A 13460-nucleotide genomic window follows, 5' to 3' on the forward strand; every position below is an offset into this window, starting at 1 on the left:
TCGCGAGTAAAATGCGGCGAACAACTATTTCTGTTAGTTTCTTGCTTGCAAAACAGGTAGAGTAAAAAAGAAGGAAACAGCAATACAAACTAACTATTTTGGCTCAGTGATCCAAAGAGAATCTTGGCCTCCGAAACGAGAGCGTGCCACCTGTCCACAAATATGATGCAAAAATATAAGTAGGTAATGGAAAGTATTAAATACAGCGATGTGAATTAATCGGTGTTTGAAAATGCGCGCTTTGTTTCTAGCGCTCACCTGTTAATTTTTTTTGAGTTTTACCTACAGTTAATTAAAAACTTTAACCTGACAAGAATTAATATACTAGGTACCTAAGTCAACGAATAAAACAATAACAAATACTTGATCTTGTTATTTCGAATGTTTTTAATAATTATGTAAAAGAAACGGGAACAAACTCTGTAAGACAGACAATAGGTACTTTAATTTCGGTAATTATATCCGGTAGGTAATCAACTAATCATATTTAAGTAAATTTACCTATACAAATCACGCAGTATGCATTTCTACTTCATAATAACTTCCAAAGAGAAATGACGTCCTTACAAGGTTAATGCATTAGCGCTATGACGTACGAGCGAACATTAGTTGCTCGTGAGAATGAAATAAAATTATCGTTTAAAATTGGTTTTAAGCAATAAATAAACCTAATTGGAAATTACTTACCGATGATATGAGATCCCATTTTTTTTCTTATACTTCCTATAATGGTTTTTGCACCCTTTTACAACGCAATAAGGCATTTTTGTGTTATGCTGCGTGACAACTTTCTACTGCGCAATTCGCCACACGACTGAGCGCCGGGGTGTGATAAATGCAAATATCACACCCATGTAGCGGCCCCCTTTTTAGTGCTCGTTAGCCGCGTCCTTACGAAGTAATATATATGTCCATGCACACAGGCTGATGATATGCGGTTACGGGTTTTGACCTATTTTAAATCAAAATTACTAGCACCGACGATGTGATGTGTAATGCTTACTGTTTTAATTTGTAATACAATATTTGCGAGTTTGTTTTTAGTATAAAGCTATAAATTATCGGCGATACAAAGTCGCAGCAGATTTTTCTGCAACAATATTGCACAAAGAGGAAAAATAATTTATAATTTAAAATGTAAGTCTGAATGGAACGGTACGCCTAAAACGCAACCGTCCTGTTGTATCACTTATGAATTTACGAAAATTTGTCTATTAAACATAGCTGTATTATATATGTCGCAGTAAGATAGATAAAGCCGTTATATAGTTATAACCCTAGGGATATAATTATATGACGTAACATACATAGTTATATGAAAGCGATTCATTACTATCTTACTAGGTATATAACTATAATACGGCTTTAGTTTAGTGATATAGTTATATTACTGGATTAAGTTTAGTGATATAGTTTTATTACTGGATTAAGTTTAGTGAAATAATTATAGGTAGGAGTGCAGCGGTGCGGCGGAGGTATAGTTATATCCCTAGGGATATAGTTATATGCCGTATAATAATTTTTAGCAATATTACGTAAAAGTACAGGTCGATTCACGAAAGCTGGCGCGAGATTTCTACTGAGTGACAGCTATTTTCATTGAAATTCTGTCAAATCTCGCGCCAGCTTTCGTGAATCGATAGCAATGCCTCATAAACCCTTAAAAATAGCAGCATGAAAATATATATAATAGTTATCTTACTAGGAATATGATTATAATACGGCATATAACTATATCCCTAGGGAAATAACTAAACCTCCGCCGCACTGCCGCACTCCTAATACCTACAATTACTATCTTACTAGGACTATGATTATAATACGTAGTTACGTACTATACGGCATATAACTATATCCCTAGGGATATAACTATACCTCCGCCGCACCGGTTATATTATAACTATATTATAGTTATATTATAACTATATTATAGTTATATTACTGGATTAAGTTTAGTGAAATAATTGTAAGTAGGAGTGCAGCGGTGCGGCGGAGGTATAGTTATATCCCTAGGGATATAGTTATATGCCGTATAGTACGTAACTACGTATTATAATCATAGTCCTAGTAAGATAGTAATGAATCGCTTTCGTATAACTCTGTTACGTCATATAAATATATCCCTAGGGTTATAACTATATAACGGCTATATCTATCTTACTGCGACATATACAAACTTCGGGGTTTTCGGTGCGGGAATGATTTACTAAAGGATATACTAAACTAAACCGTTTATGTAAGAGGAGTGTCGGTGTGAACGGTGACTTGAACAGAAACCACTGCAGTTTACCACATAGCATCTTGCATTCTAGACAGGTCACCTGTGAATCTCAGTCGAAGCCCGACAAAGTAAGATAATTAATATAATTATAGTTATCTTATGAGTCTCGTTTCATTCCTTTGAGTAAAATAACTACTGTACCTACTGCATGTTTTCTTAATTAAATAATTGTTCTTAAAAGTCATCATCATCATCATCTCAGCCATAAGACGTCCACTGCTGAAAATAGGCCTCCCCCTTGTTATGGGGGGTGAATGCCATAATCGCCACGCTTGGCAGGCGGGTTGGCGATCGCAGTCGAGTACACCGAATTTGAGGGACGCTGCTGCCCGTCCACCGGTGGTCTTGGACGTAGTTTAAGGACATACCCGGGTCCGGGGACATACCCGGGTTCTTAAAAGTAAACCATTAAAATGCTGTTTTTATCTTATTAAGTACCTAGTCCACATACAGACAACGTCATAGACATTTATTTTCCACATTAACTCAATGTATGTTGTAAGTATATATAATATAATGTAAATGTGAATACATATTTACAACCTAGATTAAATAAAATAGGTAGTTAATAATTTGACGACTTATTACATTCAGAATAACTCTAATACTGTTACGATTTTGCGTGAACTTAATTTGAAATACATCGACATAGTTTATGTTTATAGTCGTGACATAAGTGACATTGATGCTCATAAAGCCAGCTTGGCGTATAATTAACCAACACGAATGGAAATAACATAGGTACCGAGTGGTACAGATACACACATGACTTTTGAGTGTTAGTTAGCTCTTAGCAAACGTCTGCACTCGCCCTTAGAGCGCGGGCGTTGTATAAGCCTCTTACTTCGAAAGGGCGTAATACCCACGCGAGGTTAGGTTAGATTCTACGAATGATAAAAATTTTGGAAATCATACACTATCATTTTCGTCGGATACAGTAGTAGCAGACTGGTTTAGAGGTCTGAAACTATGTTAAGCTTACGATTTCTTTACGAGCTCCAAAATAAAATGTCAAAATATGTAACCTACTCTTAGTACTCGTATTTCGGCTTTGTTTAACGTTGTCATTTAAAAGGATTAGGTCAGATGTCAATTATAATACGTCAAAATAAATATAATGAATACAATATAAATCTGGATTAGTGCAACTGAATAAAAAAGGTGCAAACCTTACAGAAGTGTTGAGGAGATAAGTTGTTATGGAATGGGAAGGCAGAAAGGCGCGTCGTCACGCGCGGCTAGCCAGCGAATTAATCTGCTACGGTGACTGAACTGTCATACATGCACCGAGACACCCCACCCACCAACATACTCTGATGCAGTTCATGCAATTACAGCCTTTACTTTGACGAGATAAGGTCTAAGTGCACAGATTAATTGACGGTGCTGTGTTGCGGCTACATTGTGTTAATGCTTTATAATTAGAGCGCTTGTTCGCACCCAGTTTGGTGAATACAATGACCGCGTATTTTAGAAGTATGATACATATAGGTCACCAAGACGGTAAAACTTCTAGGAAATGCCAGCTGAAATACCAGACAGTAAAATGGTCGTAAATCTGAGCAATGACAGTGGAATAACTGTACAGCTAATAGTGGTTTGTGTTTTGTATTCACATACTTGCATAGGTAGGTCATAATGTGTTGGTTTCGTGGACGCTTTAACTGACCTAACCTAAAAGATCCTGTCACCTGTGTTCATGAGTTTGATTATGAAAAGACATCCAATTAAATTAGACTAAATCCCTTCCAGATACAGTCAGGTTGTAATCTTCTTCCATGTATATAATCCAATTAAATATGTATTGTCATAACACATTTCACTGTGTTGTTAATTATGCTATTAAAATTAGTGGAGACTATCCCCAGTTTCGAGTGGCTTAACGTATTGTTTCTGAATCGTGACATCACTGCAGCTGTAGGGATTAAAGGGATTGAACTACTAACTAGGTTGAATAACGTTCCAAACTGCGAGCGTTGGTTAAATATGGTTATATTCCAATCCTAATTTTGTGAGCGTGCGTTTGTGTTTTTAATTAATTTAAAGTATGTTTACGAGTACCTATACCTATAAAGTAAAAGGACGTCATGTTTTATTAAAACTTATGTAATTCATTTTCTAAATGATGTATATAATCAAATAAACAGTATACTGTGTATTTTACTGTAAATATAACATTTTGCGATGGAAGATCTAACGAAGAGCGTTTTATTTGCAATAAAATATGATATCAGTAATTCAAAGGAAAAATCCAGACACGAGTAATAGCTTAACAAACTTAATTGGAAAGAAAATAATAATCTATGTAATATAAACCAATATTTATTCTATTTCACGAAAGCAAACAGCGAGCAGATCGTCCTGGATTCTATTTATTTTGTTAGAAACTTCGAACCAGGGAATGGACCAATGTCTCTGTTCGTAGAAAACAGCTGTTGTTTCAAACGGTGGCTCCGTGAGTTTCGTCCTCGCGTATCTAGACCGACATTATGTAACTTCACATTACCACGCTGACTCAGATCAGTGCTTATGCTAAAGGACCTAACAACTGGAAAATTCGGGTAGTGTACTCTTTTTCATACATAAAAGTACGGTGCTTTCAGCTGAATATAGGTACGCATTCGCGGACATCATGTGGTTAGTTAATGTATTTCCTTATACCTAGAGCAATCTAAGACTCTAAGACTGCAAAGTCTTCATAGGATCGTAGACCTGGAACTGTTTGCTAGCACCGGATAGTAGTTATACCAAAATGTAATATATGCCTACATATACATACTTTAATGTGCAACATATCGTTGTCCGATCATTTTACTAAGGAATTATAAATAGTTTTTGCATTAAGAGAAAGATAAAAAATAATAAATGTATTCGTTAAAGTTTTGTATACTCACTCCCTTATTCAATAAACGCGCTACAAGCCTCAATTAGCTAATAATCGTTTGTCTTTATCTGTCATTGTAAGTGTATTTGTAAGAAAAAGATAAAACATAATTTAACGAAATCAGGCCCGTAAAGTCAGCCACTCTTCTAAATCGTTACATCTGTATCTCTCAACTCTCTCAAGTAACTGAACTAATATAAACTAGAGCGATACAAAATCTAAATAACGATAAACATGTCAATCTCCATCTATGCACACACTGACACTGAATTGCTTCTGGCCATTTAATTCAGATATGTGTTCCAAGAACGTTTTACCAGTTAACTCAATTGGCCTAATTCATGCTCAGTAGGTATAATATATAATTTATTGGCCAAGTACTCGTAGGTAAAGGAGAGTAGTTATACCCCTGAGTTTGTAAACCTACTCGTAGTTGAGTTTTAGGAGCTATTTCGATCACGCATACCAGAGCAAATGCAAGTGGATTTCTATGTGAATAAGAAAACCGAATGCCTGTTTGCCTAAAACATTGAGTTCCCTCGATTTCTCCAGAATCACATAATCGTAATCGTACCAACTGTGAAGCATACTCTTTCCAATAAAAAATAACAACTTTACATATCATCGGTCCAGTCGTCATCGAGAAATCCGGGAACATATACCCATTATCCCCGAAAGTCGGTTAAAATACAAGAAGACGCAAGCTTTCGACAGCAGAAGCGATGGCGCTTGTTTAACGTCCACGTCCTATTATAAACAGCGCCTTTCAAATCCCGTTGAAACCTGTACAGTTATGTTACTGCAGTCCACATTCTTTGATGTCATTTGCAAGGAAAATTATTCAAATACTCCCACGAAATACTGAGACAAACGTGAGGCGCGCAAAGAAGCAAAATTCAGACCAAATTAATTCAAAATGCTACATTATGTTATATATGTATATGTATAATTGTATATTTTCTCACTTCTCACCAGTTATCTTAAATGTGTTCGTCAAGTAGTATACGCAGTAGAGAATGCTAAATAAATAAACACCCATATGCGTAAAAGTACTACCTACTCTGAACCACGGCTCGGAACCGGTTCTTTTTAGGGTTCCGTACCCAAAGGGGTAAAACGGGACCCTATTACTAAGACTTCGCTGTCCGTCCGTCCGTCCGTCCGTCCGTCCGTCTGTCTGTCACCAAGCTGTATCTCACGAACCGTGATAGCTAGACAGTTGAAATTTTCACAGATGATGTATTTCTGTTGCCGCTATAACAACAAATACTAAAAACAGAATAAAATAAAGATTTAAGTGGGGGCTCCCATACAACAAACGTGATTTTTGACCAAAGTTAAGCAACGTCGGGCGTGGTCAGTACTTGGATGGGTGACTGTTTTCTTTTTGCATTTTTTTCCGTTTTTTTTTTGCTTTATGGTACGGAACCCTTCGTGCGCGAGTCCGACTCGCACTTGCCCGGTTTTTAAATCCCTAAATAGCCCAATAGTTTTCATTATTTTATGCTCTTCACGTAGAACTGAATCATGTTTTTAGGTAACAACTTCGTATTATTAGATTGTCCCATTCAAAATGAAATAATAAACCAAAGAACGAAAAAGAACGTAATAATACCGGTATTTTTTGAATGAAGAAAAAACCGGTTCCGAGCCTTGCTCTGAACCATAGGTTCTACATCCTCGTTCGGTAGTTATAGGTAAGAACGCCCTCCTAGGATTTTGTTACCCTAAGGTTTTCTTATCTAGAAGAAATCGCACACAGCGATAAGACTGCCATGCTTTTACCTTTATTTACATACAAATTTGAGTTTGTGTTTGTTTTCTTTGTGTTTCAATACACAATATTCACGTACTAAGGGCACAACGCATGGAATCATCCCATGTGTACACATGATGCACTAATTACCGATCCTTCACGGTAAAGTAATGAAACAGAGCACGCGCTAACCCGATTAACCTGCAGGCAATTATCTTCTAGCTGCATTCGCTATGCACTTTCGTAATGAGGGCTAATCGGACATTGCCGTGTCAGGAGCGCGCTAAACATGGATACCGGCGCATTACTGGTAGTCCGATTACTGGAGATTATGTTCTCTACAGCTTTCTAGCTGCTTTCATTGTAATCAAAACGGTCCTTTTAAAATAGCATGACCAGTTTGTACTTGGCATTAATATAGCTCCGTTATACACGAGGCTCAATTTTCAATTATAAAGTAGTAAAGCAATGTGTGGCCTCCTATTAAAAGCCCTTTCTCCTTTTATTGTGTCAAGTTGAAAGTAGCGATACTTATATTTATAAATAAACACAAATAAAAAATACGCAGGCTGGTCATACAAAACTAACATGTCAAATTTTAAAATCTAAATCAACCATGTAGATAAAAAAATATAAAGAAAGATCGAGTTATTACATCTCCCAAGATTCAGTTTCCGATACAATTACGTACGTTTCCTACTCGGAATAAAGGTAAAAAAGCTTTATGTAGGTTGTTGGTATTGAAAGACTTTACTTTTACCCGACCAGAGTTACTATTCAGGTTACGTCCCTTTGTTCAGGCACAATATCTATTAAAAAGACTCGAGGGTCCTTCAGAGCGGTTAATGGTAATGCCCAGGAAATAATGATTGACCCTCAGAGAAGTACTTAAGCTTCGTGGAGGAAAAAATATATTAAAAGTGGAAGCTCGTTCGTGGATTCAACTGATAAGATTGTTAATGTAATTTAGATTAATTTAGATAATGGACACATAAGCTTAGGAATGTCATTTCCCTTAAGTACCTATTACCATATCGTTAGTAAGAGAGAGTTGTTAGAAAACGTCACTTGTGATTAAACTAATCTCTTAAGCTTAAGCTTAGTTTTCATTTAACCTAATAAGGACTTAATCCCGAATTGAATATCGGATCGAATCGAATAATCATCCAAAACTATAAATTTAACTGGTTGAATTGAAGCTTAGACGAAAATTACTGTAGTTTCATTATATGAGACAGGGCTTTAATAATATCAATTAACACCTAACGTTTCATCAGCACATGTTTTGTGTTAAAATTCGCCATCATAAGTGTCAAAACGGAATTAAGATGACATACAGTTTAATGAAAGTTAATGCCACTCTAGCTTCATGACATTTAATCCTCATAACTGTTTAAATCAATATCGCCCTGTATGCATAGGTATCCTAAAGTTTGTACTACAGTAAGATACGATATGAGTAAATTAAGCAGAACTGGCCGTAATGCGCTTAAAGCGGTAATTCTCTTACCAGCAGGATAACAACTGACTGGGCAAGCAGCCGCGTAAGCACAGGTAACCTTACTATACGTTTTATGATGTAACTATTCAGACTGCAGAGGATTAAGTCCACTGATCATGGACACTTTACTGGATATCGCATTGAGTTCAAGCGGCCAGAAAGAAATGCATAAACATTTCTTTTCATGTTGTATGTCATGCAAAATGGACTTATCTAGTCAAAAAACTATAGTTTTATTTTAGAAGTGTTAGTAATTATTTAATCTAAAATGCGGAATTAAAAAGTTAAGTTGTATAGCAAAAGGTAGCGCTGATTTTTTTTTTTATGTTACAATGTTCGTATTTCGTATGCTATTTACTGTGATATTGTGATCAGATTAAGCTTTCTCAAACCTCCATGCCAAATTTTAAATAGTCAAATGTTTATTATTAAAAACTTTTCCGATTTTTTATCTTTGCGTTTGTTTGTTACGAGTACCCGATTACTCCAATTATTTTTATCAACAATGCCATAAAACGTATTAATTAAAATTGCAATCCGATGTTATTGATAAACTTTTGATTGTACTTTATGACTACCTATACTGTATTTAAAACGAACTTACCAAATGAAAACAAAGAAATGAAATTAATATTCAACGTGTACTCAAAGCTTCAAAGGTGTGACAGATAGTTCCCGTCTCGAGCGATCTGTTCTGTATACAACAATGTTAAAGTTGCATCCGTATCGTATAACCAAACATCCATGCATCCACACGCGCCTTTGTGGCGTAAGACCTGAATAAACAAGCACGGCCACCTGCTCTGAAATAAAATAGAATATTTAGCCGATCGATATGGCGGATGCGTGAGGCGCGATCTCTGCCGGGCACGGTATTGATTCCCACCCGGGATTGACGTGATGTGACATGACTTGAGATTGATTTGAGCATGCCAATCGATTGAGCAGATTGTCTTTCGAGTTCGTTCAATATAGGCGAATTAGGGAGAGGAAGTGGTGTTTCATGTCAGACGCGTGGAATGCTGTGTATGTTATGAAACTTTAATAGTGTCATGTCATGCAATGGTACAATGACGCCAGATTATGCTCTATGGTTAATAGTATGCGATATTATGCTTCCATGAAATGAAAAGATTGATAATGATTATTAAAGATATAGCCGTTTTGAAATTATTAAGTCTATGATAATGTGATAACCGATTTTAATTTATGCTACGATGATTGATTTAGATGGTAAAGAAATGGACATTCCTTCACGATCATCCAGATTATGCTGCGACGTGATAAAAGATACTGAATTTTCTTTGTAGGCAATAATGACAACTACTACTTAATTCAAAATCGCGAAAGTTGAAAACGATAAAATATACAAGTTTGTCACGTCAGACACTGTTACATATTTTGCTTTAATACTAGGATTTAGAACTTTAGTGGTAAAACTTTAAACAGCCAACATTTAAAATGGCCAAGTTGACACTTTTCGAGCTCCGGTCTTTTTAGGTAATTTTAAGTTTAAGCCCTTAACGCTGTGAGCCATAAAGTACTCCCGGGAACAGGATTAAGGACCCAAGATACATGAACATCTGCCATAGAGCAGTTGAACTGAGCACTCAAGCCACAATCAAGCTTAATATCTTAAGGCTTAATCTGGTCACTTTTATGCTGTCGAAGAATGTAGGTACGGTTGGTATGGATACTCTGATATTATAAAAATAGTATCGGCAAAAAACTTTAGCTTTTTATAGCGTCATAATATGTTATGGTCAGCGCGTCTTTGGTCAAACATTGAGTATAAAGTGTTATTCGTTCAAAAAATGTCAGGTGCGGTCCAAAAAGAGGTCAAAGCTTTAGAAAAGCTTAATTATCTACCAACGAAATGATTTCGCACTCCGCCTAACTTACCCGAGAGCCACAACTATTCTAACCCGAAGAATTCTCTCCGTGAGTCGTCAATCAAACTGAGAGACGAGCCATTAATTCCATCGCCCGGAATCTGTGACAATGGGGATCCGCACCTTCGTTATTAAACGTAGTTTACAAACATGGTCTTCAAGTGTAAACTAAGCGTCACTAGAAACCCTTGGAGCGTCATCTCATCTTCTGTTATGACAGTTCTAGGAAAACTAATTTCTAAATGCCTATAAAATGAGCCCTTTCGTTATGAATCTCGTGAAGGGTGATATTGTAAATATTTGTTTCCATTTATTTTAAGAGCACGTCTGATTTATACGATGTAGGTAGATTATTTTGGTGGTGATCTCAACCGTCGGAGTTGCATTACAATTTGCGAGGGAAAACATTTACGGTTTATAATTATAAATGAGATCATTTCTTGAGAAATGCCCTGTCGCAAACAATGAAAGATTCCTGAAAATTTCATGAGCATTTTAAGTGAATAAATAAGCTAATCCTGAGCTAGTTTAAATAAATCCGTCACTAAAATTAACGAAAACAGTGAATAGTTATGATGGCAGCTGATAGTTCAGACCAGAGCAAAGCTAGTCTTGATTTGCCGAACCGCATGCTCATTGGGCTTTAACTTTTTATAATCCTTGAAACCGATGAAACTGACTTGATTCTCATTGCAGGTGGCTTTTTATTAAAATATTGCAGACTCCTGGTTAAGCCCATGTATTGTTACTAGGCAGAACCTTTAAATATTTTTCAAACTCGAAGGGTAGAATGACACCTGTCATCTCCATAGCATAATTTATAACCTAAAAAAGCCAAATCTCGCAAAATTTGTATTGAAATGATCCTACTCTTCGAGTTTGAAAAACATTATAACAATGCATAAATATGTATGCGTGTAAACACTTTATTGTAAATAAGACAGATTAGAAACAAAATAAACAAAATATGTACTTACATTACAATGTACACGAGCGAACTTATCCCTATAAGCAAAGAGCATATAATCACTACGTTTTACCTATAAGGAATCCAGTCAACATTTGAGATATTGAGAGAAAAAAAATAAAAACAAGTAGGTACACACACTATGTTCAGAAAGTAAATTATGATTAAATATCACACACGTTCCGGTAAAAATAATGTCTAATAATTCCATCACAATCACTTTCAAATACTGAAATACCAATGCTCTGCGAGCCAGCAAAAAGGTAATTGCGACCATCCATTAACCGATTAACTGATCACATCGTAGTCACATCGTTGCCTGTGAGCGCCGATCAAATAATTAGTCGGGAAATTGCTCGCTCAAACTTAACTGTGAAAAAATTTACACAACCCGTAATTAGTATACGAGAATTATGCGACAGTGCCGTGTATAAAGATATAATAAAAATGGAATGAGATTATTATGGATTACAATTAATAGAGTTTATTGACACTCATGTAAAAGTATATCCATTAGTTGATACGATTATTTTGATAGCAACATAAATTTCATGGCATTTATGACAGCTTATAATTATTTCTATGTCGCGTGTATGTCGCGTTTTGGTTCAGCGTAACTTACTTCAGAATTCATTCATAAATGATTACATTGATTACGTATTCCGTCATTTCCGTCACACCTTTTGGGCGTGGAACCAAACAAAGTGTGATTATTTTTCGTGAAAAAAGGGATAAATTATGCACGATAAAAATCTCGCGGAAGATAAAGTTGCTAATAGAAAACGGCCATGTTGTTTATATTAGTCGAATCATGCGTAAGATCAACAGGAATTGCCGTGCCTTGTGCAAAACGACCGACGAAGTGTGACGGTGCTCGTGTTTGTCGTTGCCATAACAACTACAGTTTTCTAATGAACAATCAGCAATAGTTACTAAGCGGGCGAGGTGTTCAAAATGATCTTGACGCAGCTTTATTGTTAAGAGAATAAGAATGCGTCATGGTAATTTTGAACACCTCGCCCGCTTAGCAACTTCTGCTGCTGACTGAACAAGTGATTTGTGTATTCATTCATTCAGGCGAATTTTGGGTATCATATAAGTGGTTGCATTCGTTTGTAAGTGGTCTTAATGAGGTATTACTAAAGTAGTTAGCTAAAATACAAAGAAAGAATTATTTAGCTAGGAATTGCTATGAAATCATATACTCGATATCTTTTTAAAGATTAAAGAAAGAGCGAAAATTGTTGTAAGGTCATTGACAATAGTCGTACATATGGTAGACACGAAGTTAGTAGAAAGAGGTGCGGACACAACCAAGGCATTAACTAAGTACGAATTCCGTTAAAATGCTGTACGAGACATGAAAATTTATTAGTAACTTCTCATGGTGCATTTAAAAACTGTATCTTTATTACTTAGATAAAAATCCACGAGGACAGAGGACAACGAACTTGGTGGCGATGTCAACCACGACCACGATATTGCATAATGTGGCCAAGATCGTAGCATGACTCGGAAACTTGGGCGCTCAACCTGTCAAATAAATTCACTTTATTTTCCGTCGGGGCTGCGTGATCTCGATTTTACGTAATTGTAAATTCAATTACATTTTTTTTTGCATTTGAGCGTCAGGCACGTTTCGAGGTCAGAGTTTTCTGGTTTTCTTTCAGCACGTTCATTAGGTACATATATATACATATATATATACCTACAATGGACAAAATACGAAGCATGTTTTTACAAAGGTTGATGAGGTTTTCTTATTGAAATAATCCCTTATACAACCGAAAAAAGAAAAACAATTCATCCAACGAAGCGAGGGTATATTTTAAGGGCTGCTACAACATAGCCTAGGGCTACAATGTAACAGTAATAGAATGAAAGAGCCGACAACCACGATCGCAAATAACAGCCAAAATAATGAAAAAAAATGTAACTTGTAATGGACTTTCCATAACAGAACCCAAAGGGAGTTTTCTTAGGGCGATTAATATTGCCTTTTACAATATTAAAGGCAGGTATTAAAAAGGTCGACCGAAAGTTTGGAACAGCCAGAGGTTATGGAGTTAAATATCCTATCCATAATCACTGTGTGGACCGAATTTTACCTACTGTTTTAAAGTTTCTAATGAATAGATTGGTTAGAAATTGTTCGCTTGATTATTAATTATTAATGTTA

General features: G+C 36.0%; 1 protein-coding gene across 4 annotated transcripts in view; it reads right to left on the reverse strand.

Annotated features, from left to right (window-relative positions):
* The window catches only part of LOC134671973 (dystroglycan 1), a 159281-nt gene that overhangs the window by 68529 nt on the left and 77292 nt on the right, over positions 1–13460 (reverse strand). The gene's annotated exons all lie outside the window — the stretch shown is intronic.

Source organism: Cydia fagiglandana, chromosome 16 (genome assembly GCF_963556715.1).
Source record: "Cydia fagiglandana chromosome 16, ilCydFagi1.1, whole genome shotgun sequence".
Lineage (NCBI taxonomy): Eukaryota > Metazoa > Arthropoda > Insecta > Lepidoptera > Tortricidae > Cydia > Cydia fagiglandana.